The sequence below is a fragment of the Somniosus microcephalus genome, chromosome 1 (genome assembly GCF_052327205.1).
Source record: "Somniosus microcephalus isolate GS21.2 chromosome 1, FLI_Smic_1.0, whole genome shotgun sequence".
Lineage (NCBI taxonomy): Eukaryota > Metazoa > Chordata > Chondrichthyes > Squaliformes > Somniosidae > Somniosus > Somniosus microcephalus.
This window is the reverse complement of record NC_140987.1, coordinates 330,640,318-330,655,052: the sequence shown is the minus strand read 5'-3', so window position 1 is coordinate 330,655,052 and position 14,735 is coordinate 330,640,318.

Here is a 14,735-nt window from a genome sequence, read left to right as displayed (position 1 = left end):
GATGATTCTTGTTCTGATGATTCTTGTTGTGATGATTCTTGTTGTGATGATTCTTGTTCTGATGATTCTTGTTGTGATGATTCTTGTTGTGATGATTCTTGTTGTGATGATTCTCGTTGTGATGATTCTTGTTGTGATGATTCTTGTGATGATTCTTGTTCTGATGATTCTTGTGATGATTCTTGTTCTGATGATTCTTGTTGTGATGATTTTGTTGTGATGATTCTTGTTCTGATGATTCTTGTTGTGATGATTCTTGTGATGATTCTTGTTGTGATGATTCTTGTTGTGATGATTTTTGTTCTGATGATTCTTGTGATGATTCTTGTTGTGATGATTCCTGTTGCGATGGTTCTTGTTGTGATGATATTGTTGTGGTGATTCTTGTTCTGATGATTCTTGCGATAATTCTTGTTGTGATGATTCTTGTTGTGATGATTCTTGTTGTGATGATTCTTGTTCTGATGATTCTTGTTTTGATGATTCTTGTTGTGATGCTTCTTGTTCTGATGATTCTTGTTGCGATGATTCTTGTTGTGCTGATTCTTGAGGTGATGATTCTTGCTCTGATCTTTCTTGTGATGATTCTTGTTGTGATGATTCTTGTTGCGATGATTCTTGTTGCGATGATTCTTGTTGCGAAGATTCTTGTTGCGATGATTCTTGTTGCGATGATTCTTGTTGCGATGATTCTTGTTGCGATGATTCTTGTTGCGATGATTCTTGTTGCGATGATTCTTGTTGCGATGATTCTTGTTGTGATGATTCTTGTTGTGATGATTCTTGTTGTGATGATTCTTGTTGTGATGATTCTTGTTGTGATGATTCTTGTTGCGATGATTCTTGTGATGATTCTTGTTGTGATGATTGTTGTTGTGATGATTCTTGTTGTGATGATTCTTGTTGCGATGATTCTTGTTGCGATGATTGTTGTTGTGATGATTCTTGTGATGATTCTTTTTGCGATGATTCTTGTTGTGATGATTCTTGTTGTGAGGATTATTGTTGTGATGATTGTTGCTGTGAAGATTCTTGTTGTGATGATTCTTGTTGTGATGATTCTTGTTGCGATGATTCTTGTTGCGATGATTGTTGTTGTGATGATTCTTGTTGTGATGACTCTTGTTGCGATGATTCTTGTTGTGATGATTCTTGTTGTGAGGATTCTTGTTGTGATGATTGTTGCTGTGAAGATTCTTGTTGTGATGATTCTTGTTCTGATAATTCTTGTTGTGATGATTGTTGTTGTGATGATTCTTTTTGTGATGATTCTTGTTGTGATGATTCTTGTTGTGATGATTCTTGTTGTGATGATTCTTGTTGTGATGATTCTTTTTCTGATGATTCTTGTTGTGATGATTCTTGTTGTGATGATTCTTATTGTGATGATTCTTGTTGTGATGATTCTTGTGATGATTCTTGTTATGATGATTCTTGTTGTGATGATTCTTGTGATGATTCTAGTTCTGATGATTCTTGTTGTGATGATTCTTTTTGTGAGGATTCTTGTTCTCATGATTCTTCTGATGATTCTTGTTGTGATGATTCTTGTTGTGATGATTCTTGTTGTGATGATTCTTGTTCTGTTGATTCTTGTTGTGATGGTTCTTGTTGTGATGATTCTTGTTGAGATGATTCTTGTTGTGATGATTCTTGTTGTGATGATTCTTGTGATGATTCTTGTTGTGATGATTCTTGTGATGATTCTTGTTCTGATGATTCTTTTTGTGATGATTCTTGTTGTGAGGATTCTTGTTCTCATGATTCTTGTGATGATTCTTGTTGTGATGATTCTTGTTGTGATGATTCTTGTTCTGTTGATTCTTGTTGTGATGATTCTTGTTGTGATGATTCTTGTTGAGATGATTCTTGTTCTCATGATTCTTGTTGTGATGATTCTTGTTGTGATGATTCTTGTTGTGATGATTCTTGTGATGATTCTTGTTGTGATGATTCTTGTTGTGTTGATTCTTGTTGTGATGATTCTTGTTGTGATGATTCTTGTTGTGATGATTCTTGTTGTGATGATTCTTGTTGTGATGATTCTTGTTGTGATGATTCTTATTGTGATGATTCTTGTGATGGTTCTTGTTCTGATGATTCTTGTTGTGATGATTCTTGTTGTGATGATTCTTGTTCTGATGATTCTTGTTGTGATGATTCTTGTTGTGATGATTCTTGTTCTGATGATTCTTGTTGTGATGATTCTTGTTGTGATGATTCTTGTTGTGATGATTCTTGTTGTGATGATTCTTGTTGTGATGATTCTTGTGATGATTCTTGTTCTGATGATTCTTGTGATGATTCTTGTTCTGATGATTCTTGTTGTGATGATTCTTGTTGTGATGATTCTTGTTCTGATGATTCTTGTTGTGATGATTCTTGTGATGATTCTTTTTGTGATGATTCTTGTTGTGATGATTTTTGTTCTGATGATTCTTGTGTTGATTCTTGTGATGATTCTTGTGATGATTCTTGTTATGATGATTCTTGTTGTGATGATTTTTGTGATGATTCTAGTTCTGATGATTCTTGTTGTGATGATTCTTTTTGTGAGGATTCTTGTTCTCATGATTCTTGTGATGATTCTTGTTGTGATGATTCTTGTTGTGATGATTCTTGTTGTGATGATTCTTGTTCTGTTGATTCTTGTTGTGATGATTCTTGTTGTGATGATTCTTGTTGAGATGATTCTTGTTGTAATGATTCTTGTTGTGATGATTCTTGTGATGATTCTTGTTGTGATGATTCTTGTGATGATTCTTGTTCTGATGATTCTTTTTGTGATGATTCTTGTTGGGAGGATTCTTGTTCTCATGATTCTTGTGATGATTCTTGTTGTGATGATTCTTGTTGTGATGATTCTTGTTCTGTTGACTCTTGTTGTGATGATTCTTGTTGTGATGATTCTTGTTGAGATGATTCTTGTTCTCATGATTCTTGTTGTGATGATTCTTGTTGTGATGATTCTTGTTGTGATGATTCTTGTGATGATTCTTGTTGTGATGATTCTTGTTGTGTTGATTCTTGTTGTGATGATTCTTGTTGTGATGATTCTTGTTGTGATGATTCTTATTGTGATGATTCTTGTTGTGATGATTCTTGTTGTGATGATTCTTGTTGTGATGATTCTTATTGTGATGATTCTTGTGATGGTTCTTGTTCTGATGATTCTTGTTGTGATGATTCTTGTTGTGATGATTCTTGTTCTGATGATTCTTGTTGTGATGATTCTTGTTGTGATGATTCTTGTTCTGATGATTCTTGTTGTGATGATTCTTGTTGTGATGATTCTTGTTGTGATGATTCTTGTTGTGATGATTCTTGTTGTGATGATTCTTGTGATGATTCTTGTTCTGATGATTCTTGTGATGATTCTTGTTCTGATGATTCTTGTTGTGATGATTCTTGTTGTGATGATTCTTGTTCTGATGATTCTTGTTGTGATGATTCTTGTGATGATTCTTTTTGTGATGATTCTTGTTGTGATGATTTTTGTTCTGATGATTCTTGTGATGATTCTTGTTGTGATGATTCTTGTGATGATTCTTGTTATGATGATTCTTGTTGTGATGATTCTTGTGATGATTCTAGTTCTGATGATTCTTGTTGTGATGATTCTTTTTGTGAGGATTCTTGTTCTCATGATTCTTGTGATGATTCTTGTGATGATTCTTGTTGTGATGATTCTTGTTGTGATGATTCTTGTTCTATTGATACTTGTTGTGATGATTCTTGTTGTGATGATTCTTGTTGTGATGATTCTTGTGATGATTCTTGTTGTGATGATTCTTGTGATGATTCTTGTTCTGATGATTCTTGTTGTGATGATTCTTTTTGTGAGGATTCTTGTTCTCATGATTCTTGTGATGATTCTTGTTGTGATGATTCTTGTTGTGATGATTCTTGTTGTGATGATTCTTGTTCTGTTGATTCTTGTTGAGATGATTCTTGTTGTGATGATTCTTGTGATGATTCTTGTTGTGATGATTCTTGTGATGATTCTTGTTCTGATGATTCTTTTTGTGATGATTCTTGTTGTGAGGATTCTTGTTCTCATGATTCTTGTGATGATTCTTGTTGTGATGATTCTTGTTGTGATGATTCTTGTTCTGTTGATTCTTGTTGTGATGATTCTTGTTGAGATGATTCTTGTTCTCATGATTCTTGTTGTGATGATTCTTGTTGTGATGATTCTTGTTGTGATGATTCTTGTGATGATTCTTGTTGTGATGATTCTTGTTGTGTTGATTCTTGTTGTGATGATTCTTGTTGTGATGATTCTTGTTGTGATGATTCTTGTTGTGATGATTCTTGTTGTGATGATTCTTGTTGTGATGATTCTTGTTGTGATGATTCTTATTGTGATGATTCTTGTGATGGTTCTTGTTCTGATGATTCTTGTTGTGATGATTCTTGTTGTGATGATTCTTGTTCTGATGATTCTTGTTGTGATGATTCTTGTTGTGATGATTCTTGTTCTGATGATTCTTGTTGTGATGATTCTTGTTGTGATGATTCTTGTTGTGATGATTCTTGTTGTGATGATTCTTGTTGTGATGATTCTTGTGATGATTCTTGTTCTGATGATTCTTGTGATGATTCTTGTTCTGATGATGCTTTTTGTGATGATTCTTGTTGTGATGATTCTTGTTCTGATGATTCTTGTTGTGATGATTCTTGTGATGATTCTTGTTGTGATGCTTCTTGTTGTGATGATTTTTGTTCTGATGATTCTTGTGATGATTCTTGTTGTGATGATTCCTGTTGCGATGATTCTTGTTGTGATGATATTGTTGTGGTGATTTTGTTCTGATGATTCTTGCGATGATTCTTGTTGTAATGATTCTTGTTGTGATGATTCTTGTTGTGATGATTCTTGTTCTGATGATTCTTGTTTTGATGATTCTTGTGATGCTTCTTGTTCTGATGATTCTTGTTGCGATGATTCTTGTTGTGCTGATTCTTGAGGTGATGATTCTTGCTCTGATGTTTCTTGTGATGATTCTTGTTGTGATGATTCTTGTTGCGATGATTCTTGTTGCGATGATTCTTGTTGCGATGATTCTTGTTGCGATGATTCTTGTTGCGATGATTCTTGTTGCGATGATTCTTGTTGCGATGATTCTTGTTGCGATGATTCTTGTTGCGATGATTCTTGTTGCGATGATTCTTGTTGCGATGATTCTTGTTGCGATGATTCTTGTTGTGATGATTCTTGTTGCGATGATTCTTGTTGCGATGATTGTTGTTGTGATGATTCTTGTGATGATTCTTGTTGCGATGATTCTTGTTGTGATGATTCTTGTTGTGAGGATTCTTGTTGTGATGATTGTTGCTGTGAAGATTCTTGTTGTGAAGATTCTTGTTCTGATAATTCTTTTTGTGATGATTGTTGTTGTGATGATTCTTTTTGTGATGATTCTTGTTGTGATGATTCTTGTTGTGATGATTCTTGTTGTGATGATTCTTGTTGTGATGATTCTTTTTCTGATGATTCTTGTTGTGATGATTCTTGTTGTGATGATTCTTGTTGTGATGATACTTGTGATGATTCTTGTGATGATTCTTGTTATGATGATTCTTGTGATGATTCTTGTGATGATTCTAGTTCTGATGATTCTTGTTCTGATGATTCTTGTTCTGATGATTCTTGTGATGATTCTTGTTGTGATGATTCTTGTTGTGATGATTCTTGTTGTGATGATTCTTGTTGTGATGATTCTTGTTGCGATGATTCTTGTGATGATTCTTGTTGTGAAGATTCTTGTTGTGATGACTCTTGTTGTGATGATTCTTGTTGTGATGATTCTTGTTGTGATGATTCTTGTTGTGATGATTCTTGTTGTGATGATTCTTGTTGCGATGATTCTTGTTGTGTTGATTCTTGTTGTGAAGATTCTTGTTGTGATGATTCTTGTTCTGATGATTCTTGTGATGATTCTTGTTGCGAGGATTCTTGTTGTGATGATTCTTGTTGTGATGATTCTTGTTCTGATGATTCTTGTGATGATTCTTGTTGCGGTGATTCTTGTTGTGATGATTCTTGTTCTGATGATTTTTGTTGTGATGATTCTTGTTGTGATGATTCTTGTTCTGATGATTCTTGTGATGATTCTTGTTGTGATGATTCTTGTTGTGATGATTCTTGTTGCGATGAATCTTGTTGTGATGATTCTTGTTGTGATGATTCTTGTGATGATTCTTGTTCTGATGATTCTTGTTGTGATGATTCTTGTTGTGAGGATTCTTGTTGTCATGATTCTTGTGATGATTCATGTTGTGATGATTCTTGTTGTGATGATTCTTGTTGTGATGATTCTTGTTCTGTTGATTCTTGTTATGATGATTCTTGTGATGATTCTTGTTCTCATGATTCTTGTTGTGATGATTCTTGTGATGATTCTTGAGATGATTCTTGTTGTGATGATTCTTGTGATGATTCTTGTTGTGATGATTCTTGTTGTGATAATTCTTGTTGTGATGATTCTTGTTGTGATGATTCTTGTTGTGATGATTCTTGTTGTGATGAATCTTGTTGTGATGCTTCTTGTTCTGATGATTCTTGTTGTGATGATTCTTGTTGTGCTGATTCTTGTGGTGATGATTCTTGCTCTGATGTTTCTTGTGATGATTCTTGTTGTGATGATTCTTGTTGTGATGATTCTTGTTGTGATGATTCTTGTTGTGATGATTCTTGTTGTGATGATTCTTGTTGCGATGATTCTTGTTGCGATGATTCTTTTTGCGATGATTCTTGTTGCAATGATTCTTGTTGCGATGATTCTTGTTGCGATGATTCTTGTTTCGATGATTCTTGTTGTGATGATTCTTGTTGTGATGATTCTTGTTGTGATGATTCTTGTTGTGATGATTCTTGTTGTGATGATTCTTGTTGTGATGATTCTTGTTGCGATGCTTCTTGTTGTGATGATTACTGTTGTGATGATTCTTTTTGTGATGATTCTTGTTGTGATGATTCTTGTTGCGATGAATCTTGTTGCGATGATTGTTGTTGTGATGATTCTTGTTGTGATGATTCTTGTTGTGATGATTCTTGTTCTGATGATTCCTGTTGTGAGGATTCTTGTTGTGATGATTGTTGTTGTGATGATTCTTGTTGTGATGATTCTTGTTCTGATTATTCTTGTTGTGATGATTGTTGTTGTGATGATTCTTTTGGTGATGATTCTTGTTGTGATGATTCTTGTTGTGATGATTCTTGTTGTGATGATTCTTTTTCTGATGATTCTTGTGATGATTCTTGTTGTGATGATTCTTGTTGTGATGATTCTTGTGATGATTCTTGTTATGATGATTCTTGTTGTGATGATTCTTGTTGTGATGATTCTAGTTCTGATGATTCTTGTTCTGATGATTCTTGTGATGATTCTTGTTGTGATGACTCTTGTGATGATACTTGTTGTGATGATTCTTGTTGTGATGATTCTTGTTGCGATGATTCTTGTGATGATTCTTGTTGTGAAGTTTCTTGTTGTGATGATTCTTGTTGTGATGATTCTTGTTGTGATGATTCTTGTTGTGATGATTCTTGTTGTGATGATTCTTGTTGCGATGATTCTTGTTGTGTTGATTCTTGTTGTGAAGATTCTTGTTGTGATGATTCTTGTTGTGATGATTCTTGTGATGATTCTTGTTGCGATGATTCTTGTTGTGATGATTCTTGTTGTGATGATTCTTGTTGTGATGATTCTTGTTGTGATGATTCTTGTTGTGATGATTCTTGTGATGATTCTTTTTGTGATGATTCTTGTTCTGATGATTCTTGTTCTGATGATTTTTGTTGTGTTGATTCTTGTTCTGATGATTCTTGTTCTGATGATTCTTGTGATGATTCTTGTTGCGATGATTCTTGTTGTGATGATTCTTGTTCTGATGATTCTTGTGATGATTCTTGTTGTGATGATTCTTGTTCTGATGATTCTTGTTGTGAAGATTCTTGTTGTGAGGATTCTTGTTGTCATGATTCTTGTGATGATTCTTGTTGTGATGATTCTTGTTGTGATGATTCTTGTTGTGATGATTCTTGTTCTGTTGATTCTTGTTATGATGATTCTTGTTGTGATGATTCTTGTTCTCCTGATTCTTGTTGTGATGATTCTTGTTGTGATGATTCTTGTGATGATTCTTGTTGTGATGATTCTTGTGATGATTCTTGTTGTGATGATTCTTGTTGTGATGATTCTTGTTGTGATGATTCTTGTTGTGATGATTCTTGTTGTGATGATTCTTGTGATGATTCTTGTTGTGAAGATTCTTGTTCTGATGATTCTTGTTGTGATGATTCTTGTTGTGATGATTCTTGTTCTGATGGTTATTGTTGTGATGATTCTTGTTGTGATGATACTCGTTGCGATGATTCTTGTTGTGTTGATTCTTGTTGTGAAGATTCTTGTTGTGATGATTCTTGTTCTGATGATTCTTGTGCTGATTCTTGTTGCGATGATTCTTGTTGCGATGATTCTTGTTGTGATGATTCTTGTTCTGATTATTCTTGTTGTGATGATTCTTGTTGTGATGATTCTTGTTCTGATGATTCTTGTTCTGATGATTCTTGTGATGATTCTTGTTGCAATGATTCTTGCTGTGATGATTCTTGTTCTGATGATTCTTGTTCTGATGTTTCTTGTTGTGATGATTCTTGTTGTGATGATTCTTGTTCTGATGATTCTTGTTGTGATGATTCTTGTTGCGATGATTCTTGTGATGATTCTTGTTGTGAAGATTCTTGTTGTGATGATTCTTGTTGTGATGATTCTTGTTGTGATGATTCTTGTTGCGATGATTCTTGTGGTGATGATTCTTGCTCTGATGTTTATTGTGATGATTCTTGTTGTGATAATTCTTGTTGTGATGATTCTTGTTGTGATGATTCTTGTTGTGATGATTCTTGTTGCGATGATTCTTGTTGCGATGATTCTTGTTGCGATGATTCTTGTTGCGATGATTCTTGTTGCGATGATTCTTGTTGCGATGATTCTTATTGTGAGGATTCTTGTTGTGATGATTGTTGTTGTGATGATTCTTGTTGTGATGATTCTTGTTGCGATGATTCCTGTTGCGATGATTCTTGTTGTGATGATATTGTTGTGGTGATTTTGTTCTGATGATTCTTGCGATGATTCTTGTTGTAATGATTCTTGTTGTGATGATTCTTGTTGTGATGATTCTTGTTCTGATGATTCTTGTTTTGATGATTCTTGTGATGCTTCTTGTTCTGATGATTCTTGTTGCGATGATTCTTGTTGTGCTGATTCTTGAGGTGATGATTCTTGCTCTGATGTTTCTTGTGATGATTCTTGTTGTGATGATTCTTGTTGCGATGATTCTTGTTGCGATGATTCTTGTTGCGATGATTCTTGTTGCGATGATTCTTGTTGCGATGATTCTTGTTGCGATGATTCTTGTTGCGATGATTCTTGTTGCGATGATTCTTGTTGCGATGATTCTTGTTGCGATGATTCTTGTTGCGATGATTCTTGTTGCGATGATTCTTGTTGTGATGATTCTTGTTGCGATGATTCTTGTTGCGATGATTGTTGTTGTGATGATTCTTGTGATGATTCTTGTTGCGATGATTCTTGTTGTGATGATTCTTGTTGTGAGGATTCTTGTTGTGATGATTGTTGCTGTGAAGATTCTTGTTGTGAAGATTCTTGTTCTGATAATTCTTTTTGTGATGATTGTTGTTGTGATGATTCTTTTTGTGATGATTCTTGTTGTGATGATTCTTGTTGTGATGATTCTTGTTGTGATGATTCTTGTTGTGATGATTCTTTTTCTGATGATTCTTGTTGTGATGATTCTTGTTGTGATGATTCTTGTTGTGATGATACTTGTGATGATTCTTGTGATGATTCTTGTTATGATGATTCTTGTGATGATTCTTGTGATGATTCTAGTTCTGATGATTCTTGTTCTGATGATTCTTGTTCTGATGATTCTTGTGATGATTCTTGTTGTGATGATTCTTGTTGTGATGATTCTTGTTGTGATGATTCTTGTTGTGATGATTCTTGTTGCGATGATTCTTGTGATGATTCTTGTTGTGAAGATTCTTGTTGTGATGACTCTTGTTGTGATGATTCTTGTTGTGATGATTCTTGTTGTGATGATTCTTGTTGTGATGATTCTTGTTGTGATGATTCTTGTTGCGATGATTCTTGTTGTGTTGATTCTTGTTGTGAAGATTCTTGTTGTGATGATTCTTGTTCTGATGATTCTTGTGATGATTCTTGTTGCGAGGATTCTTGTTGTGATGATTCTTGTTGTGATGATTCTTGTTCTGATGATTCTTGTGATGATTCTTGTTGCGGTGATTCTTGTTGTGATGATTCTTGTTCTGATGATTTTTGTTGTGATGATTCTTGTTGTGATGATTCTTGTTCTGATGATTCTTGTGATGATTCTTGTTGTGATGATTCTTGTTGTGATGATTCTTGTTGCGATGATTCTTGTTGTGATGATTCTTGTTGTGATGATTCTTGTGATGATTCTTGTTCTGATGATTCTTGTTGTGATGATTCTTGTTGTGAGGATTCTTGTTGTCATGATTCTTGTGATGATTCATGTTGTGATGATTCTTGTTGTGATGATTCTTGTTGTGATGATTCTTGTTCTGTTGATTCTTGTTATGATGATTCTTGTGATGATTCTTGTTCTCATGATTCTTGTTGTGATGATTCTTGTGATGATTCTTGAGATGATTCTTGTTGTGATGATTCTTGTGATGATTCTTGTTGTGATGATTCTTGTTGTGATAATTCTTGTTGTGATGATTCTTGTTGTGATGATTCTTGTTGTGATGATTCTTGTTGTGATGAATCTTGTTGTGATGCTTCTTGTTCTGATGATTCTTGTTGTGATGATTCTTGTTGTGCTGATTCTTGTGGTGATGATTCTTGCTCTGATGTTTCTTGTGATGATTCTTGTTGTGATGATTCTTGTTGTGATGATTCTTGTTGTGATGATTCTTGTTGTGATGATTCTTGTTGTGATGATTCTTGTTGCGATGATTCTTGTTGCGATGATTCTTTTTGCGATGATTCTTGTTGCAATTATTCTTGTTGCGATGATTCTTGTTGCGATGATTCTTGTTTCGATGATTCTTGTTGTGATGATTCTTGTTGTGATGATTCTTGTTGTGATGATTCTTGTTGTGATGATTCTTGTTGTGATGATTCTTGTTGTGATGATTCTTGTTGCGATGCTTCTTGTTGTGATGATTACTGTTGTGATGATTCTTTTTGTGATGATTCTTGTTGTGATGATTCTTGTTGCGATGAATCTTGTTGCGATGATTGTTGTTGTGATGATTCTTGTTGTGATGATTCTTGTGATGATTCTTGTTCTGATGATTCCTGTTGTGAGGATTCTTGTTGTGATGATTGTTGTTGTGATGATTCTTGTTGTGATGATTCTTGTTCTGATTATTCTTGTTGTGATGATTGTTGTTGTGATGATTCTTTTGGTGATGATTCTTGTTGTGATGATTCTTGTTGTGATGATTCTTGTTGTGATGATTCTTTTTCTGATGATTCTTGTGATGATTCTTGTTGTGATGATTCTTGTTGTGATGATTCTTGTGATGATTCTTGTTATGATGATTCTTGTTGTGATGATTCTTGTTGTGATGATTCTAGTTCTGATGATTCTTGTTCTGATGATTCTTGTGATGATTCTTGTTGTGATGACTCTTGTGATGATACTTGTTGTGATGATTCTTGTTGTGATGATTCTTGTTGCGATGATTCTTGTGATGATTCTTGTTGTGAAGTTTCTTGTTGTGATGATTCTTGTTGTGATGATTCTTGTTGTGATGATTCTTGTTGTGATGATTCTTGTTGTGATGATTCTTGTTGCGATGATTCTTGTTGTGTTGATTCTTGTTGTGAAGATTCTTGTTGTGATGATTCTTGTTGTGATGATTCTTGTGATGATTCTTGTTGCGATGATTCTTGTTGTGATGATTCTTGTTGTGATGATTCTTGTTGTGATGATTCTTGTTGTGATGATTCTTGTTGTGATGATTCTTGTGATGATTCTTTTTGTGATGATTCTTGTTCTGATGATTCTTGTTCTGATGATTTTTGTTGTGTTGATTCTTGTTCTGATGATTCTTGTTCTGATGATTCTTGTGATGATTCTTGTTGCGATGATTCTTGTTGTGATGATTCTTGTTCTGATGATTCTTGTGATGATTCTTGTTGTGATGATTCTTGTTCTGATGATTCTTGTTGTGAAGATTCTTGTTGTGAGGATTCTTGTTGTCATGATTCTTGTGATGATTCTTGTTGTGATGATTCTTGTTGTGATGATTCTTGTTGTGATGATTCTTGTTCTGTTGATTCTTGTTATGATGATTCTTGTGATGATTCTTGTTCTCCTGATTCTTGTTGTGATGATTCTTGTTGTGATGATTCTTGTGATGATTCTTGTTGTGATGATTCTTGTGATGATTCTTGTTGTGATGATTCTTGTTGTGATGATTCTTGTTGTGATGATTCTTGTTGTGATGATTCTTGTTGTGATGATTCTTGTGATGATTCTTGTTGTGAAGATTCTTGTTCTGATGATTCTTGTTGTGATGATTCTTGTTGTGATGATTCTTGTTCTGATGGTTATTGTTGTGATGATTCTTGTTGTGATGATACTCGTTGCGATGATTCTTGTTGTGTTGATTCTTGTTGTGAAGATTCTTGTTGTGATGATTCTTGTTCTGATGATTCTTGTGCTGATTCTTGTTGCGATGATTCTTGTTGCGATGATTCTTGTTGTGATGATTCTTGTTCTGATTATTCTTGTTGTGATGATTCTTGTTGTGATGATTCTTGTTCTGATGATTCTTGTTCTGATGATTCTTGTGATGATTCTTGTTGCAATGATTCTTGCTGTGATGATTCTTGTTCTGATGATTCTTGTTCTGATGTTTCTTGTTGTGATGATTCTTGTTGTGATGATTCTTGTTCTGATGATTCTTGTTGTGATGATTCTTGTTGCGATGATTCTTGTGATGATTCTTGTTGTGAAGATTCTTGTTGTGATGATTCTTGTTGTGATGATTCTTGTTGTGATGATTCTTGTTGCGATGATTCTTGTGGTGATGATTCTTGCTCTGATGTTTATTGTGATGATTCTTGTTGTGATAATTCTTGTTGTGATGATTCTTGTTGTGATGATTCTTGTTGTGATGATTCTTGTTGCGATGATTCTTGTTGCGATGATTCTTGTTGCGATGATTCTTGTTGCGATGATTCTTGTTGCGATGATTCTTGTTGCGATGATTCTTATTGTGAGGATTCTTGTTGTGATGATTGTTGTTGTGATGATTCTTGTTGTGATGATTCTTGTTGCGATGATTCTTGTTGCGATGATTCTTGTTGCGATGATTCTTTTTGTGATGATTCTTGTGAGGATTCTTGTTGTGATGATTCTTGTTGTGATGATTCTTGTTGTGATGATTCTTGTTCTGATAATTCTTGTTGTGATGATTGTTGTTGTGATGATTCTTTTTGTGATGATTCTTGTGATGATTCTTGTTGTGATGATTCTTGTTGTGATGATTCTTGTTGTGATGATTCTTTTTCTGATGATTCTTGTTGTGATGATTCTTGTTGTGATGATTCTTGTTGTGATGATTCGTGTTGTGATGATTCTTGTGATGATTCTTGTTATGATGATTCTTGTTGTGATGATTCTTGTTGTGATGATTCTAGTTCTGATGATTCTTGTGCTGATGGTTATTGTTGTGATGATTCTTGTTGTGATGATACTCGTTGCGATGATTCTTGTTGTGTTGATTCTTGTTGTGAAGATTCTTGTTGTGATGATTCTTGTTCTGATGATTCTTGTGCTGATTCTTGTTGCGATGATTCTTGTTGCGATGATTCTTGTTGTGATGATTCTTGTTCTGATTATTCTTGTTGTGATGATTCTTGTTGTGATGATTCTTGTTGTGATGATTCTTGTTCTGATGATTCTTGTGATGATTCTTGTTGCAATGATTCTTGCTGTGATGATTCTTGTTCTGATGATTCTTGTTCTGATGATTCTTGTTGTGATGATTCTTGTTGTGATGATTCTTGTTCTGGTGATTCTTGTTGTGATGATTCTTGTTGCGATGATTCTTGTGATGATTCTTGTTGTGAAGATTCTTGTTGTGAGGATTCTTGTTGTGATGATTCTTGTTGTGATGATTCTTGTGATGATTCTTGTTGCGATGATTCTTGTGGTGATGATTCTTGCTCTGATGTTTCTTGTGATGATTCTTGTTGTGATGATTCTTGTTGTGATGATTCTTGTTGGGATGATTCTTGTTGCGATGATTCTTGTTGCGATGATTCTTGTTGCGATGATTCTTGTTGCGATGATTCTTGTTGCGATGATTCTTGTTGCGATGATTCTTGTTGTGAGGATTCTTGTTGTGATGATTGTTGTTGTGATGATTCTTGTTGTGATGATTCTTTTTGCGATGATTCTTGTTGCAAGGATTCTTGTTGCGATGATTCTTGTGATGATTCTTGTGAGGATTCTTGTTGTGATGATTGTTGTTGTGATGATTCTTGTTGTGATGATTCTTGTTCTGATAATTCTTGTTGTGATGATTGTTGTTGTGATGATTCTTTTTGTGAAGGTTCTTGTGATGATTCTTGTTGTGATGATTCTTGTTGTGATGATTCTTGTTGTGATGATTCTTGTTGTGATGATTCTTTTTC